At 40.7% G+C, this 16,095-nt stretch overlaps 1 protein-coding gene and 1 long non-coding RNA gene across 3 annotated transcripts in view; one reads left to right on the top strand and one right to left on the bottom strand.

The window, feature by feature from the left end:
* LOC105487163 (uncharacterized) overlaps window positions 1-7,797 on the top strand; it is a 49,134-nt gene extending 41,337 nt beyond the window's left edge. Inside the window, exons 4-5 of the long non-coding RNA XR_011612839.1 lie at window positions 6,289-6,488; window positions 7,647-7,797. This is a non-coding gene — a long non-coding RNA (uncharacterized lncRNA). The remainder of the gene's footprint in view (window positions 1-6,288; window positions 6,489-7,646) is intronic.
* Window positions 1-16,095, bottom strand: part of LOC105487164 (tubulin tyrosine ligase like 11) — a 273,149-nt gene that overhangs the window by 189,636 nt on the left and 67,418 nt on the right. The gene's annotated exons all lie outside the window — the stretch shown is intronic.

A 16,095-nucleotide genomic window follows, 5' to 3' on the forward strand; every position in this document is an offset into this window, starting at 1 on the left:
TGTGCCTCCAGATATGATACCCATGAGAAAAACACAATGTTGCTTCTGTGGTACTCCTGCCAAAAATGTGTATCCTGGATCTAATAATGAGGAAACCCCAGACAAACCCAAATTGAGGGGCAGTGTACTAAATAGCCTGTGCTCATCAAAAATGCCAATGTCATGAAACACAAAGAGAGACTAAGAAATTCTTCCAGATTGAAGGAGACTAAAAAGACACAACGACCAAATGTGATGCATGATCTGGGACTTTCTTTTGCTATACATCATTAGGATAATTGTCAAAATCTGAATAGGAAACAGTCGACCAAATAAAGAGACAACCTATGGAATGGGAGAAAATATTTGCAAACCAGACATCTGATAAAGGGTTAATATCCAAAATACATAAGATATTCAACTCAGTGGTAAGAAAACAAACAACCCTATTAAAGAATGGGCAAAGGATCTGAATAGATATTTGTCAAAAGAAAACATACAAATGGCCAATGGGATATGAAAAAATGCTCAGAACCACTAATCATCAGAGAACTGCAAATTAATAACCCAATGAGCTGTCACTTCACACCTGTTGGAACAGCTATTATCAAAGATACCACGTTGGAGATGATGTGGAGAAAAGGGAACCTTTGCACACTGTTGGTGGGAATGTAAATTAGTACAGCCATTATGGAAAACAAAAAAATTAAAAATAGAACTACCCATCATGATGCAGAAATCCTACTGGGTTTTCATCCAAAGGAAATGAAACCAGTATGTCGAAGAGAGATCCGCACTCCATGCTTATTGCAGCATGATTTGCAATAGCCAAGATATGGAATCAACCTGTGTCCATCGCTGGTGAATGAATCAAGAAAATGTGGCGTGTTTACACGATGGAATATAGTTCAGCCCTAAGAAAGAAGGAAATCCTGTAATTTGCAACAACATGGATGAACCTGAAGGACGTTAAGTGAAATAAGCCAGGCGCAGAAAGACAAATACTGCATGATCTCACTTATCTGTGAAATCTAAACAAGTTGAACACATAGAAGTAGAGAACAGAATTATGGTTACCAGGGGCTAGAGGTGTTGGGGTCATTGGGGAGCTATTTGTCAAAGGATACAAAATTTCAGTTAGATTAGAGGAATAAGTTCAAGAGATCTATTTTACAACATGGTGAGTATAGTTAATAACAATGTATTGTATTCTTGAAAATTGCTACTAAGAGAGTAGATATCAAGTGTTCTCACCACAAACAAAAATGATATATATGTAAGGTAATCTGCATGTTAATTAGCTCAATTTAGCCATTCCATAATGTATGCATATTTCAAAACAATACATTGTACATGATATATACATACATTTTTATTTGTCAATTAAACATTTATTTTAACATAATAAAATGATAATTTTATTAAGTAAACAATAAAAATGCAAATTTATTAAAATTTTAAAAATTGTTAATATCTACTCACTGTTAACTTCACCAACTTTTTTGATGTGAAAATTTAATAAAATGAATGATGCATATTTATCTGTACATTACTTATTGTTCTCTATTCTCTGTATAGTATACATATGTAGACATATTATATATGTATGTACTATATATATACCATAATGTGTACATAAACACATTTACTATATAAACACTATGTATAAGTAGATATACATAAAGAACATATATATGCACATATATAATACTATACACTATCCAGAGAAGAAGAATGAATATTGTGTGTATATATATGACTTTAAATAAAAGTTTAAAATATATATGACTTTGTATACACACACATATATAGTCATTTTAGTGTCTGCTTCATAAAACTATAGAATAGAGATGTACTAATTTCAAGAGGTTATATTAATCCATTCCATGATTTCAGATAGTTCAAAATCTAAATCCAGTCCATAAAGGCTAATCTATTTTCTTCTTTGCTATCTCTAGAGATGGCTACTATATATAAGTAATTTTAATAATCATATAATTTCCCATAAACTAAATAAATTTAATTCTCTAATATTTCTTTTTTTCCAATTTCCTCTTTGCCTTTGTATTTCTCCAAGAGAAACTGTATCCTAGGTGGTCATTAAACCTGTATAGATGTACTAGTATTGAGCTTTACTATGTTTTTCTTAACATTATTTCATGTACTAATACTGCCTCTGAAGTGCCTTCTAATGTTTAGTTAATCTGACAGTTCAGACATTCTTCCTTATAAATTACCTTTATCAATTAACACAAGTCCCTTTCCTCTTAATCATCATTTAATACAACTGACACGCAATGAAAGTTGTATTAAGTGAAAATGAAAACCATGTCGGCTCTCTCCCTTTATAAAAATGAGATTCAGGTATTGCTTAAAATGAAAATACATCTATTTTTTCTTGCTGCAATTGTAGCACTCTTTTAGAGCCTCCTCAATGAAGTGAGATGATTTTAGCCCTCTATCTCAGGGGCTGGCAAACTTTGGAGCATGGTTCAAGTATACCAGTGCCTGTTTTGTAAAGAAAGTTTTCTCATTTACGTATGGATGATCTATGTCTGCTTTCACACTCCAACAGCGGAGCTGAGTAATTATGACAGAGACTCTATGACCCACAAAGCTGAAAAGAGTTACTATCTGGCTTTTACAGGAAATTTGCCACGCTCTGCACGTGGATGGACATCTAACCTTTAGTTATGCTGCTACAAAAACAAGCATTCACATATAGTATTGTTAGCTGTATTCACAAATGTATCCAATGGAGGGACAGCTTTCCATGGGTATTTGAATATTCCATATCACATCTGTTTATATTTAATAGGTTATTTCCAAGATAATTCTCTGTAGAACTGAAATCTGCCAAAATGTCCTCAAAATCAGAGTTGCAGTTTACAGGATAGTTAAAAATATGGCTTTCAGTGTCATAAAAATATGATTCAAAGCAAGATCTGTCACCTAATGGTTGTTAGTACCTGCTAAGTACCCAGAGAGGACTACATAAGCTTGGGCATGGCACTTGAAGTCAAGATTGGCTCTACTATTTTCTCATAGAAAATTAGACATCTCTAGTCAAGTGACTCAAGCAACATCACTAAGAACTTCTGCAAAATGAAATGAAAGGACAAAAATTGAGGGGTGAAAGATGACCTTTAACTTCCTTTGGGGAAGCAAGGTTTTCTTGACCTTTAAAATAGTCTCTCCCAGAAAAATGTTTACTTCTCCTACTTTTTCTTTCTAAAAGCTTGTCATTAGAGAGAGAGAGAGAGAAAAAAGTACATTAAAGCCGTGGCCCTCTAATGATCATATTCATCTCAAAATTCCACATAATAAATCAGTACAGCAAGGTAGCAAGGTTGTAATAGTTGTGATTTAAGACATTAAAAGTATTTGGGGGCAAATTGAAGTTTAGAAAATTAAACAATAAGCTCCTAGCATTAGAAGTGTTATTGCACAGGACTGTCTCTGGCAGCGGGAAGAAATACACTCACACACACAGACACACCAAGTTAAGCCAAACAGGGATACAATTTCAGTCAAAAAGAAGTCTTAGCTCGTTTCTTCTCCTAAGTGATCTATCATCACATAATGAGATAATTCATCTCAAGATCATATTTTTATTAAAAATTAAAATACATTCATTTCCACATTTTCAAAAAGCCAGAAAGACCCAGAATGCTTTGTCTGACAATTCTTAGCTCCATCTTCGATTTCCATTTGAAACTGCAAATCCTTTTTTAATATTCATTCATTTCACACATACACCTGAAGGTCCCCTTTTGTTGGGCACTAGGGAGCAGAAATAAATCTGACCAGATTCTAGTTCAAGGGACCCTGTTTAACAGGGAGAGCAGATAAGTAAATGTTCACTTAGTGAGGGGATACAGTGTGATTCTCCTAGCAAACCTCTGATGCTACAGATGAGGAAACTGAGGCTCAGAGTAATTAACTTATCAAGGGATACACTTAGGAAGTAATGAAGAAAGGATTTCAACCTAGGATTGAAAGGATTTCTGACCCCAAACCCTTGCCTCACTGTCTCTCAGCCTGGAACACTGCAAATAGCGTATTTTAGGGTCCTATAATTGAGAGAGTACAGGATTGGGATCAGAGGACAGAGTGGTCAACTGTCCCACAGTCAAGGCAGCAGGGGTATAGCAGGTGGAGTAGGGGAGGAAGTATCAGAAAGGGCCTTCACAGATTTGGAGACATCAGCTCTGAACAAGAATACGTAGCAAAGGTTTGTGCAGTGGAAAAGAGCAGGAAGGGTCTCCCAGCAGAAGAAATGGGGGCAAGGGCAACAGTCAAGAGGTGTGAGAACCTTGATAGATATGAATCTTTCTGAATGGCCTTCAGAAGGAGCCAACAGGAAGGATGCCTTGGCTTAGCCAATATCTGCTAGTCTCAGTCAATCACACCACAGGGATACTGGGCAAGGAATGTGCAGATACAGCTTCAGTTCCTCACCTGGGGGGTGAAGCAGAGGTAAAGGAATTGCCATTGCCTGGGGGTTGCCACAGCCAGCCCCACAGAGGCAGCTGTACTGCAGCCTTCATTACTGGCTGTGATGCTGAGCCCCAGACTACACTGACCCTAGCATTACCAAGAAGGTGATGGATTACATAAAGCCCTTTGAGCTCCAACTGAAACCTTAGCAGCAGAAATTTGTGCAGAATTTTAACTCCAGTGAAAAGTTTTATGAAAGTCCAGGAAAGCCAAACCCACAGAATCACAAACAATTAGAAGAAAGGGATCATAGCGAAAATCTACAATCTCCTCCTTTCGCAGAAGAGGCACCGAAGAAGCCTTGGCAGGTGGGGGAAGGCTAGATGACTTGGCCAGGGTCTCATAGTCAGTGAAGAGGTGGAGTCATGACTTGAACCTATGGCCAGGCACGTAGCTCAGGCCTGTAATCCCAGTACTTTGGGAGGCAGAGGCAGGCAGATCACTTAAGGCCAGGAGTTCGAGACCAGCCTGGCCAATATGGCAAAACCCTGTCTCTACTAAAAATACAAAAATTGGCTGGGCATGGTGTCACAGGCCTGTAATCTCAGCTACTCAGGAGGCTGAGGCAGAAGAATTGCTTGAACCCGGGAGGCAGAGATTGCAGTGCGCCAAGATCACACCACTGCACCCCAGCCTGGGAGACACAGCAAGACTGTCTCAAAACAATAAAAATTAAATAAAATAAAAAGACTTGAACCTAGGTCTCCTGACTCCAGTTCAGTGCTCCATTTCACTTGAAATGACTTCATAGGAACTTTTCCTGACTTCTCCACCTTCCCACCTTCCCCACTCCATGTTATGCTGGTTTCCATAGTGCCTGTGTTTAATTACATCCCAGCTTGGACCATCCGTCTCCTCTGCTAAGCAGGACGCTTCATTGGAAGCTGAGACTATATGTTTTGTCTGTCTCCCCAGTCTGCCAGGGCTGGACATATAGAGGGCACTTAGTAAATATTTGTTCATAGTAAAGGAAATTGTGACAGAGTCAGAAGATGTGGGTCTTAGTCCCGGCTACATGAACCTATAGTCCATGGGACTGTGGACAAGTTACTCAACCCTCTGAATCTCAGCTTCCTCATCTATAAGATGATGAATAAGAACATGATATAGTGGAAAGATGATGGGATGTAGAGCCTATAAATGCATATAAACACAGGCACCGAATGAACTGAATGAATGAAAGATCACCCTCCTCTACCAGAAATCCTGAGGGCAAGGGGATTTCTAACGTATTTTGTATCCATAGCACTTGGCACTTAGTAGGCCTCAGGAAATGATTGCACTAAACCACGTAAGAATATCTGAGTACACCAGCAGTTGTATAACTGGGAGCAAGTAGCTGTGATTCTGATCCTTTATTTCCTCATTTGTAAATTGGAGATCATGATACCTTCCCAAATGGAGTGAAGATAAAAGAGGTCAGGTGTATAAAAATCCCTTTGTAAACTGCAAGCACAACACAGATGCCAGTCATCACTTGGGCTGTTTAAAAGGACTTCCTGATGAATAGGATCTAAGTATGTTTTCCAGAAAGGAAAATATACTTTCCAGAGAGGAGCAGCATCCTGAGTTTCAGATGATATTGTTTTCCCAGTTAACACATTGAACTGTTAAGCAAGGGGCACAAGAGCAGCATGATACATCCAAGCGGGAGGTGAAGTTCTATTTTTGGCAACAAAGGAAACAACACTGGAAGCAGATGGGGAGGTGAAACCATGGCTCCTACAGAGTCCCTGCCAACCACTTTGAATCATCTGCCTTCTTCTGACAGCTGGAGTCCCCTCACTTCTGTCTTTACTCTTTTACTAGTTATACACCAGAACCCAGGGCCACTGCATCGGACTCCAGGGATGCCGTGCTTCAGAAGCAGGAGACACTGCATTCTCCATGTCACTCCCCAGGCTTGCTGCAGATGTGTGAGGGCAATGTGTGTGGCTGAAGGTTGGGTCATCACCAGAGAAAGGCTGGCTGGTGACCACCCGGCGTTCCCACTGGACGGCATCACTTTGGTAAGTTTTTCATGCTCCAAGCCTGGTCCACCTTCTTGTGAAGTGACAGGCTGGGTCCTGCAGATACCCCTGGCCTCAAAGAGGCTAACCTTTGGTGACTAAACTCACAAGAGACAAAAAAAAAAAAAAAAGTAAACCACAGCATATGCATATTAATTTGCAACTCAATTTGGCAGACATATTTGAGTTCCTACTGTGTGCCAGGCACTGTGACAGGCGCTGGAGAGGTAATGATGAATGAGACCCATCTGGTCACTGCCCTTGTGGAACTTACAGTAGGAGGGAAAGGTAATTAAACAGGTAGTCACTAGACAGTGTAACTAGCATAAGTACCATGAAAAGAAAAACAACAAGGTGCTGTTGAGAACTTGCTCCAGACGTCGGGGGCAGAGCAGGCTTTATAGAGAAAGTTAAAGCTAAGCAGGAATCTGAAAAACTAACAAAATTGTCAGGTAAAAAGCAGCAGCTTGGAAGTGGGAGAGGGGTGAAAAGAAAGAAGACGGGTGCTCCAGGCAAAAAGAAAGGCAGTCAGAGGTAAGTGAGGTCTTGATGCCATTGAATATCTAATAAAAGGTTGACTATGGAAGGACCCAGGAGTAAGAGTTCAGAAATGCGGACAAGTGTAGCTGCCGAGGTTGGCAAGGGCTCTATAAGGCGTGTGCAGGAGTTTAAACTGCATCTTCTTGATAAGCCATTGGGTTACCCAAAGTCAGTCAAATCAGCACATTGTCTACAGGAAGAAAAATGATGCGAGTAATCGATTTACCGGAAGGTTATTTGATACATGTGGAATCAGGACAAAGAATATACACTTCACACTGCAAGTTTTCTTTCTGCCTTGACTCTGACCTACTTATAATGCCACATTTTGCTGGTTCCTAAACCCAGTGGAGGACATTGTTCTCTGGGGGTTTTTGCAAATAATGCACTTCATTCAGCCTTGAGGAGCTGAATCAATAAACGCTAACTTGGGGTGGTAACCGGAGAGGAAAATGGAAGAATCTCATGCTTGCTGCTTCCCTCCAAGAAACTGCAAAACATTATTGAACAGGTTTTTGGCTATATTCAGTGAAAAATTCTTCTGCTGAGAAATACAAACTCTTTCACCATAATAAATACTGTTTTGATAACAAAACTGTACTTTTCTCAAATACCCAGATGGAAGACCATATGCAAAATAAACTCTAAGGAATTTTTTTATTGGCCATCTGCTAAAATTGGAAAGAAAGCCTGCATCCGCATCGACTCTTCACAAAAATTTTCACTGAGAATCCCACTCGCTTCCGCCTGGTGCCACCTGCTGATCACATTTGAGTACCAGTTTTGCAAATGAAGAGCAGGGTAATGTGGGTATTCCTCTTTCTTTAATGAAATAAACTTAATCCTAATTAATGTAAGAAATAACCTACAAAGTGTCAGGTTTTCCATTGTTTTACAGAAACTCACATTTCCTCCTGTTGCTGCCAGGAATCACAAAGCAAAGCCCCTGCACGCACACACCTCTGAGACCTCACTTGCAAGGCACTGTCAGGACATTGTTTTACTCTCAGGATTAAGTGCACTACCTCTAAGAAAACCCTGTGTTTGGCTTTCACCTGTCAAAAATGTCAATGCATTACATTCTTTAGTATGTCAATTCCACTTTGAGATATCTATCCAAAGGAGATGCTGGCACAGGTGTATAAAGATACCTATGTGAGGATATTCCCTTCAGCATCGTTTGTTGAACCAAAAAACATGAGAATATCTAAATGTTCGTCAACAACAGATGAGGCTTTTTTTTTTTTTTTTTTTTTTTTTTTTTGAGACGGAGTTTTGCTCTTGTTTGCCCAGACTGGAGTGCAGAGGTGTGATCTCGGCTCACCGCAACCTCTGCCTTCCTGTTTCAAGCGATTCTCCTGCCTCAGCCTCCCGGGTAGCTGGGATTATGGACGCCTGCCACCACCCCCGGCTACTTTTTGTATTTTTAGTAGAGAAGAGGTTCCACCATGTTGGCTAGGCTGGTCTCAAACTCCTGATCTCGTGATCTGCCTGTCTTGGCCTTCCAAAGTGCTGGGATTACAGGCATGAACCACCGCGCCCAGCCAATAGGGTGATGATTTTTAAAGTCATAATGTATCTATGCAGCACTGGCATGGCAAGATGTCCTGTGCACATTCAATGGGAGAAAATGAAGGTTAAAGAAAAGAATGGATAGTATAATCCCATGTTTTTAAAGAAAAAAAAAAGCATTTTATTTATTTTTCTATTTTATTTTATTTTATTTTTTTTGAGACGGAGTCTCGCTCTGTCGCCCAGGCTGGAGTGCTGTGGCGCAATCTCAGCTCACTGCAAGCTCCGCCTCCCGGGTTCACGCCATTCTCCTGCCTCAGCCTCCCGAGTAGCTGGGACTACAGGTGCCCGCCACCACGCCCAGCTAATTTTTTTTTTTTTTTTTTTTGTATTTTTAGTAGAGACGGGGTTTCACCATGTTAGCCAGGATGGTCTCAATCTCTTGACCTCATGATCCGCCCACCTCAGCCTCCCAAAGTGCTGGGATTACAGGCGTGAGCCACCACGCCCAGCCTAGAAAAAAAGCATTTTTAAAGAAAAAACAGTTCTGTGTGTTATAGCTATATTTGTTTATACACAGGAAAAGGTTTGAAAGGATACACACTAAACAAAAGCAATTTCTGAAGAGTGGGGACTTTTTTCCACTTTTTACTTTACACATGTCTATATTATTTGAATTTTTACTTTCAATGCATTGTATTAAAACAAAGGAGCTACTAAAATAACAATGCCACATTCTTTTTTTTATTTTATTTTTTTGAGATGGAGTCTCACTCTGTCGCCCAGGCTGGAGTGCGGTGGTGCGATCTCGGCTCACTGCAAGCTCTGCCTCCCGGGTTCATGCCATTCTCCTGCCTCAGCCTCCCGAGTAGCTGGGACTACAGGCGCCCGCCACCACACCTGGCTAATTGCCACATTCTTAGAAAATCAGGTTTGCAGCTAATAAAGCATTTCATCATCACGTGATAAAATGTGATGCTTTGCTTCAGAAGCAGGAGACCCTGTATTCATTGCATTTCATCATCACAGACTCACTGGGTGCTCACTTGCTCTAAGGCTAGAATTGCTTTCACATTCAAGAGATGAAGAAATGGGACTGAGTCAAGGAGAGGGAACCAAGATCCTGTAAGGAACAGATGACGGTGTCAGGGAGCTCCAGCAAACGACTACTGTGGGGTTTTTAGAGTCTTATTCTGTATGTACTAGGCCCTAAACCAGCAGTTTTTAAATGGATTCCATTATGTGGACAAAGAAATCCTCCTTCATATTAGAGAACTATCCAGTCCTGAGGACTTTCAGCATCAATCAAATGGGCTTTGAAACTTCAGGGCTTAGAACACTAAGGCAGGAAAACCAGAGCAGTCACCTAACTCAGCCTCCCTATTTTACTGCTGAGGAAAGAGTCTCCCTGAACAGCTAAAATCAGGCATCAATACTTGAGCAACAAACACTTGCCATCTCCAAGGAATTAACTTTTCTTCTTCTCCACTAACCCCCTCCTCCTCTTGGGTTTCCCATCTTGGCAATTAGTGACTCAGCAGACTCCTGAAAGCACCAAGTCTGCCTTCTTCCTCACCCTCAGTTCTATCAGTCTACAAATCCCATTGATGCCAACTTCCAAATATTCCTCACCTCTGATCCTTCTCTGCCTAAGATTCCTGCCTGAGTGTCTCCATACAACCTTCAGCATCTCTTCTGCCTAGATGAATAGAACAGCCTTTCTAACAGGTCTCATTTCTCTTCCCTCCCAATCTACGCTATCCTCTCCAACAGACTGCCTTTCTAATACTAAAACCTGATAATATACCTCCCGCCTCTCCACTTAAAACCCCTGCATGGCTTCCCCTTGATAAGTGCTTTACCCTGGCATTCAAGACCCTCTGTGATCCACCGTCTCCTTCTCACACCTCATCTAGGGCCAGATCTTTTTCATTTATTTTTATTATTTTTTTGAGACAAGGTCTCACTGTTTGCCCACACTAGAATGCAGTGGCATAATCTTGGCCCACTGTAGCCTTGACCTCCTGGGCTCAGGTGATTCTCCCACCTCAGCCTCCCGAGTAGGTGGGACTACAGACACACACCACCATACCTGTAAATCGTTCATACTTTTAGTAGAGACAAGGTTTCGTCATGTTGCCCAGGCTGGTCTCGAACTCCTGGACTCAAGCAATCTGCCCGCCTCAGCCTCCCAGAGTGCTGGGATTACAGGCATGATAGGGTTTGGCTGTGTCCCCACCCAAATCTTATCTTGAATTATAGCTCCCATAATTCCCATGTGTTGTGGGAGGGCCCCAGTGGGAGATAATTGAATCATGGGGGCGGTTTCTCCCATACTGTTCTCTTGGTAGTGAATAAGTCTCACAAGATCTGACTGTTTTATAAGGGGTTTCCCTTTTCACTTGGTTCTCATATTCTCTCTTGCCTGTCACTATATAAGACGTGCATTTTGCCTTCTGCCATGATTGTGAGGCCTCCCCAGCCATGTGGAACTGTGAGTCCATTAAATCTCTTTTTCTTCATAAATTACCCAGTCCCAGGTATGTATCAGCAGCATGAAAATGAACTAATACAAGGTATGAGCCACCGTTCCTGCCCTAAATCCTTTTCTTTTAAACTTTAGGGACTCCAAACTGCTCATCATTCCAAAATGCAATACTATTTCATGACTTCGTACCTTTGCACAAGCTATTGTTTCTAGGTAGAATGCTCTTCTGTGGCTGGTCTGCCAGGTAAACTCATTATACAAAATCAGGTCCGGTGTCACCTCTACCAGGAAGCTTTCTCTCTCCCTCTATTCCATTTGCCCTCAGCCCTGTCCATCCCTGCTCCCCATCACCAGCAAAGTTTTACTCCTTTTCTCTGGAACATTTCTGTACCTTATACACACATCTATTCAAATATCCTCCCACATTATTACACAGAAGGGAAAAGTATTGGCACTGCAGCCAGTCTTCCAAACTGTGTTACCCTGGCCAAATGACTTAACCACTCTGTACCTCAGTTTCCTCTCCTATGAATAATAGAAGAATCCTGCGAGGGTTGCTAAAGAATTTTAAATTAGGTAATTGTTACGGACTATATGCTTGTGTTCCCTCCCCACCTCTGAATTCACATATTGAAACCCTAACCCCCCAGGGGATGGTTTTAAGAGATAGGCTCTTTGGAGGGTAATTAGAGCATGGAGGTGGACCCCACACGATGGGACTAGTCTCCTTATAAGAGGAGGAAGGCAGCTAGTCCTCTTTCTCTCTACCAGGTAGGCATACAATGAGAAGGTGACCAGCTATAAACCAGGAAGAGGGCCCTCACCAGAACCCAACCATGCTGGTATGCTGATGTTGGATTTCCAGCCTCCGAAACTGTGAGAAAGAAATGTTTGTTATTTAAGTCACCCAGTTTATGATATTCAATTATAGCAGCCCAAACTTTCCAAAACAGTAATCTAGATAAAAACACTCAGCAAATGTTGCTATTGTTATTGTTATGTATTCATTCTTTTAGAGAACTTCCACTTTCAGCCACACTGTAATAACAGAAACTTGCTTGACTCTTGCCCCACATCGCTCAAGCAACCAAAAAGTAGACAAAATATGTTAAACAACAGTTTTGAAGACCTGGATATGAGGCAACAAAGGACAGTGATTCCTGAGAGACAGGAACTGAATGATGTGAACCCTAGGATTGCCCCAGATTACCACCTTAAGAAAGATTCCAGGCTGCAGTGCAGAGTGTAGGGGCAGTAGGACCTTGGTGAAGCCCAGTGGATGCCCTGAGTTGAGAAAATGGAACTGTGAGTCAGGGAAGACTGAGATAGCCAGACTTCTCAGGACAGAGTATTGGGAAGGACACTTTTGTACAGAGAACTCTGGAGTGTCTCCCTTAAATGTTTTGCTGGGTACAGATCAGCATGCACGTGAGGAAACTATCCAAGGCCAAACTACCTGAAAAACACCCCCAAAAAAGCAGAGGTAGCAGTGCCTGGTGTCCGCACAGAGCCAGGAGTAGTGTCTTTCTCATCAGCCAGACTAGAAAACATCATGATTCGTGGAGCACTGGGTAGAGCACACATAAGATTCTTGCTTGAATAGTGAGGAACAGTAAGCCTTAGACTGAGTACCACTCCAGTCCTGCCTAACGAATCTTGAAAATCTTGAAATAGACCTGAAATCTATTTCCAAGTAACTTAACTGGATCCTACAACAAAGTTCAAGAATATGTGCAGGAATACGGAAATATCCAACATCCAAATAAGGTAAGATTCACTATATCTGTTACCCAGCGAAAAACTACCAGACATGAAAAAAACATCGTGATATGGGACACAATGAAGAGAAAAATCAAAACCAACTCAGAATGGACAGAGTTAGAATTAGGAGACAGTGACATTAAGAGAGAGATAATAATGTATTCCATATGTTCAAAAAGTTAAGTAGAGGTCGGACGTGGTGGCTTACGCCTGTAATCCCAGCACTTTGGGAGGCTGAGGCGGGCAGATCATGAGGTCAGGAGATCGAGACCATCCTGACCAACATGGTGAAACCTCATCTCTACTAAAAATACAAAAAATTAGCCGGGCATGGTGGCGGGCGCCTGTAGTCCCAGCTACTCCAGAGGCTGAGGTGGGAGAATCGCTGGAACCTGGGAGGTGGAGGTGGCAGTGAGCCAAGATTGCGCCACTGCACTATAGCCTGGGAGACAGTGAGACTCGGTCTCAAAAAAAAAAAAAAAAAAAGGAAAGATACACCATGTCCATGGGTCAGAAGACTCATTGTTAAGATGTTGATTCTACTCAAAGTGATACATAGATTCAACACAATTCCATTCAAAATCCCAGTGGGCTTTTTTATAGACAATGAAAAGCTGACTCTATATTTCATATGGCTGATCAAAGGACTACAATAGCCAAAACAACTTTGAAAAAGATGAACAAAGTTGGAGAGCTTACATTACCTGATTTCAAGGCTTATTATAAAGCTATATCAAAACAGTGAGGTTTTGGCAGAAAGAGAGACAAATAGATCAATGACATAGAATAGAGAATTCAGAAATATACCTACACATATTTGGATAACTGTTTTTGACACTGCTGAAAAGGCAATTTGGAAGAGAAAGATTCGTGTTTTGATCAAATGTTTCTGGAAAAACTGGATATTCATATGCAAAAAAGTGAACTTCAGTCCATACCTTACACCACAGACAAAAATTAACTCAAAATGAATCACAGACTAAATTTGAAAGCAAAAACTGTAGAACTTTTAGACAAAAACATAGGAGAACATCTTTTGAGCTTGGATTAGATACAAATTCCTATTTAAGACACAAAAAGCATGATCTATAAAAGAAAAAACTGATAAATTGGACTTTGTCGAAATTGAAAACTTGCTCTTCAAAAGATAAGAAGGGAATAAGAAGACATCTCACGTACCCCATAAGTATATGTACCTACTATGTAGACACAAATATTAAAAATTTAAAAATTAAAAAGACAAGGCACAGACTGGAAGAAAATATTTACAATTGGTATATCTCATAAACACCTGTATTCAAAATATATAAAAACTCTCAAAGCTCAATAATAAAAATAAACAATCCATTTTAAAAAAATAGGCAAAATGTGTACAGACATTTCATCAAAAAATATATCTGGATGGCAAACAAGCACATGAAAAGAAAGCTCCACATCATTAGTCTTTAGGAAGTGCAAAATACAACTGATGACAGGCCACTACATACCTATTAGAATGGCTAAAATTAAAAAGACTGACCACTGCCCCACACGGTGACAGCCAGGAGCAATGGCTCATGCCTGTAATCCCAGCACTTTTGCAGGCCAAGACAGACAGATCAGTTGAGCTCAGGAGTTCAAGACCAGCCTGGGCAACATGGTGAAACCCTGTCCTTAAAAAACATACAAAAATTAGCCAGGTGTGGTGGCCTGTGCCTGTAGTTCCACCTACTTGGGAAGATCGCTTGAGCCTGGGAGACGCAGGCTGCAGTGAGCTGTAATCAGGTCACTGCACTCCATCCTGGGTGACAGCGCGAGACCCTGTCTTAAGTAAATAAATAAATAGACTGACCATTACCAAATTCTGGCAAAGATATGGAGGAACTGGAATGTTCATACATTGTGGATGGGACTATAAAATGACACAACTACTTTGGAAGACAATAAATACTTTCTTTAAAATTAAATGTACACCTACTGTATGATCTAACAATTCCATTTTTAAGCATTCACCCAAGAGGAATGAAAACATGTCCACGCAAAGACTTACACACAGGCGTGCATAGTGTATTTGTCACAGCCAGAAAACTAGAATCAACCCAAATGTCCAGTAGCAGGTGAAAGTCTAAGCAAACTGTGGTATAAACATTCAATAGAATACTCCTCAGCAATGAAGTATTGATACATACTACAAATATGGATGAATCAACTGAAAGAAGCCAGACCTCCCCCCAAAAAGGAGTGCCTGTTATATAATTCCATTTACATAAAATTCTACAAAGTGCAAAGTTATCTTGACAGAAAGTGGATCCACTGTTGCCTGATGACAGGAGAAGAGGAAAAGAGGAAAGAAGGGAAGGAGGAGCTGGGCACTGTGGCTCACGTCTATAATGCCAACAATTTGGGAGGCCGAGGCAGGCGGATCACTTGAGGTCAGGAGTTCGAGAACAGCCTGGCCAACATGGTGAAACCCCGTCTCTAATAAAAATACAAAAATTAGCTGGGCATGGTGGCACATACCTGTAATCTCAGCTACTCAGGAAGCTGAGGCAGGAGAATCGCTTGAACCTGGGAGGTGGAGGTTGTAGTGAGCCAAGATCATGCCACCGCACTCCAGCCTGGGCGACAGAGCAAGGCTCTGTCTCAAAAAAAAAAAAAAAAAAGAAGGGAAGGATGGAAGGATTACCAAGGGACAAAAGGAAACATTTCAGCATGATGCATATGTTCATTATCTTGATTGTGGTGATGATATCATGGCTTTTTACAAACATGAAATGTATAAAACTGCACATTCTAAATATCTGTAGTTTATTCGATGTCAATTATATCTCAACAAAGCTGTCTTTTAAAAAGTATAAGACAACTAGGCTCTCTGCAGAGTCTCAAAATATCTCCTTACTAGACAACTAGGCTCTCTGCAGAGTCTCAAAATATCTCCTTACTAGACACTAATTAAAAAGGGAAAAAGAGTAACTTTATAGTGGAGAAATCTAGCAGACACTACTTTAAGTGATCAAAGTTAACATCACCAGGGATAAGACATCTTGACATCATGTACCTAACAACATCACTTTCATAGTGTTCTTGCCAAAAATGTCTAAACTGAATCTAACATGAGAAAAATCAGACAAATCCAAATGTAAGTTCGTTCTAAAAAAAAAAAAAAAAAAAAGATAACTAGCCAGTTGTATTAGACTATTCTCTCACTGCTATAAAGAAATACCTAAGACTGGGTAATTTATAAAGAAAGGAGGTTTAATTGGCTCACAGTTCCACAGGCTGTACAGGAAGCTGATGCTGGCAACTGCTCGGCTTCTGGGGAGGCCT

The sequence above is a fragment of the Macaca nemestrina genome, chromosome 14 (genome assembly GCF_043159975.1).
Source record: "Macaca nemestrina isolate mMacNem1 chromosome 14, mMacNem.hap1, whole genome shotgun sequence".
Taxonomy (NCBI): domain Eukaryota; kingdom Metazoa; phylum Chordata; class Mammalia; order Primates; family Cercopithecidae; genus Macaca; species Macaca nemestrina.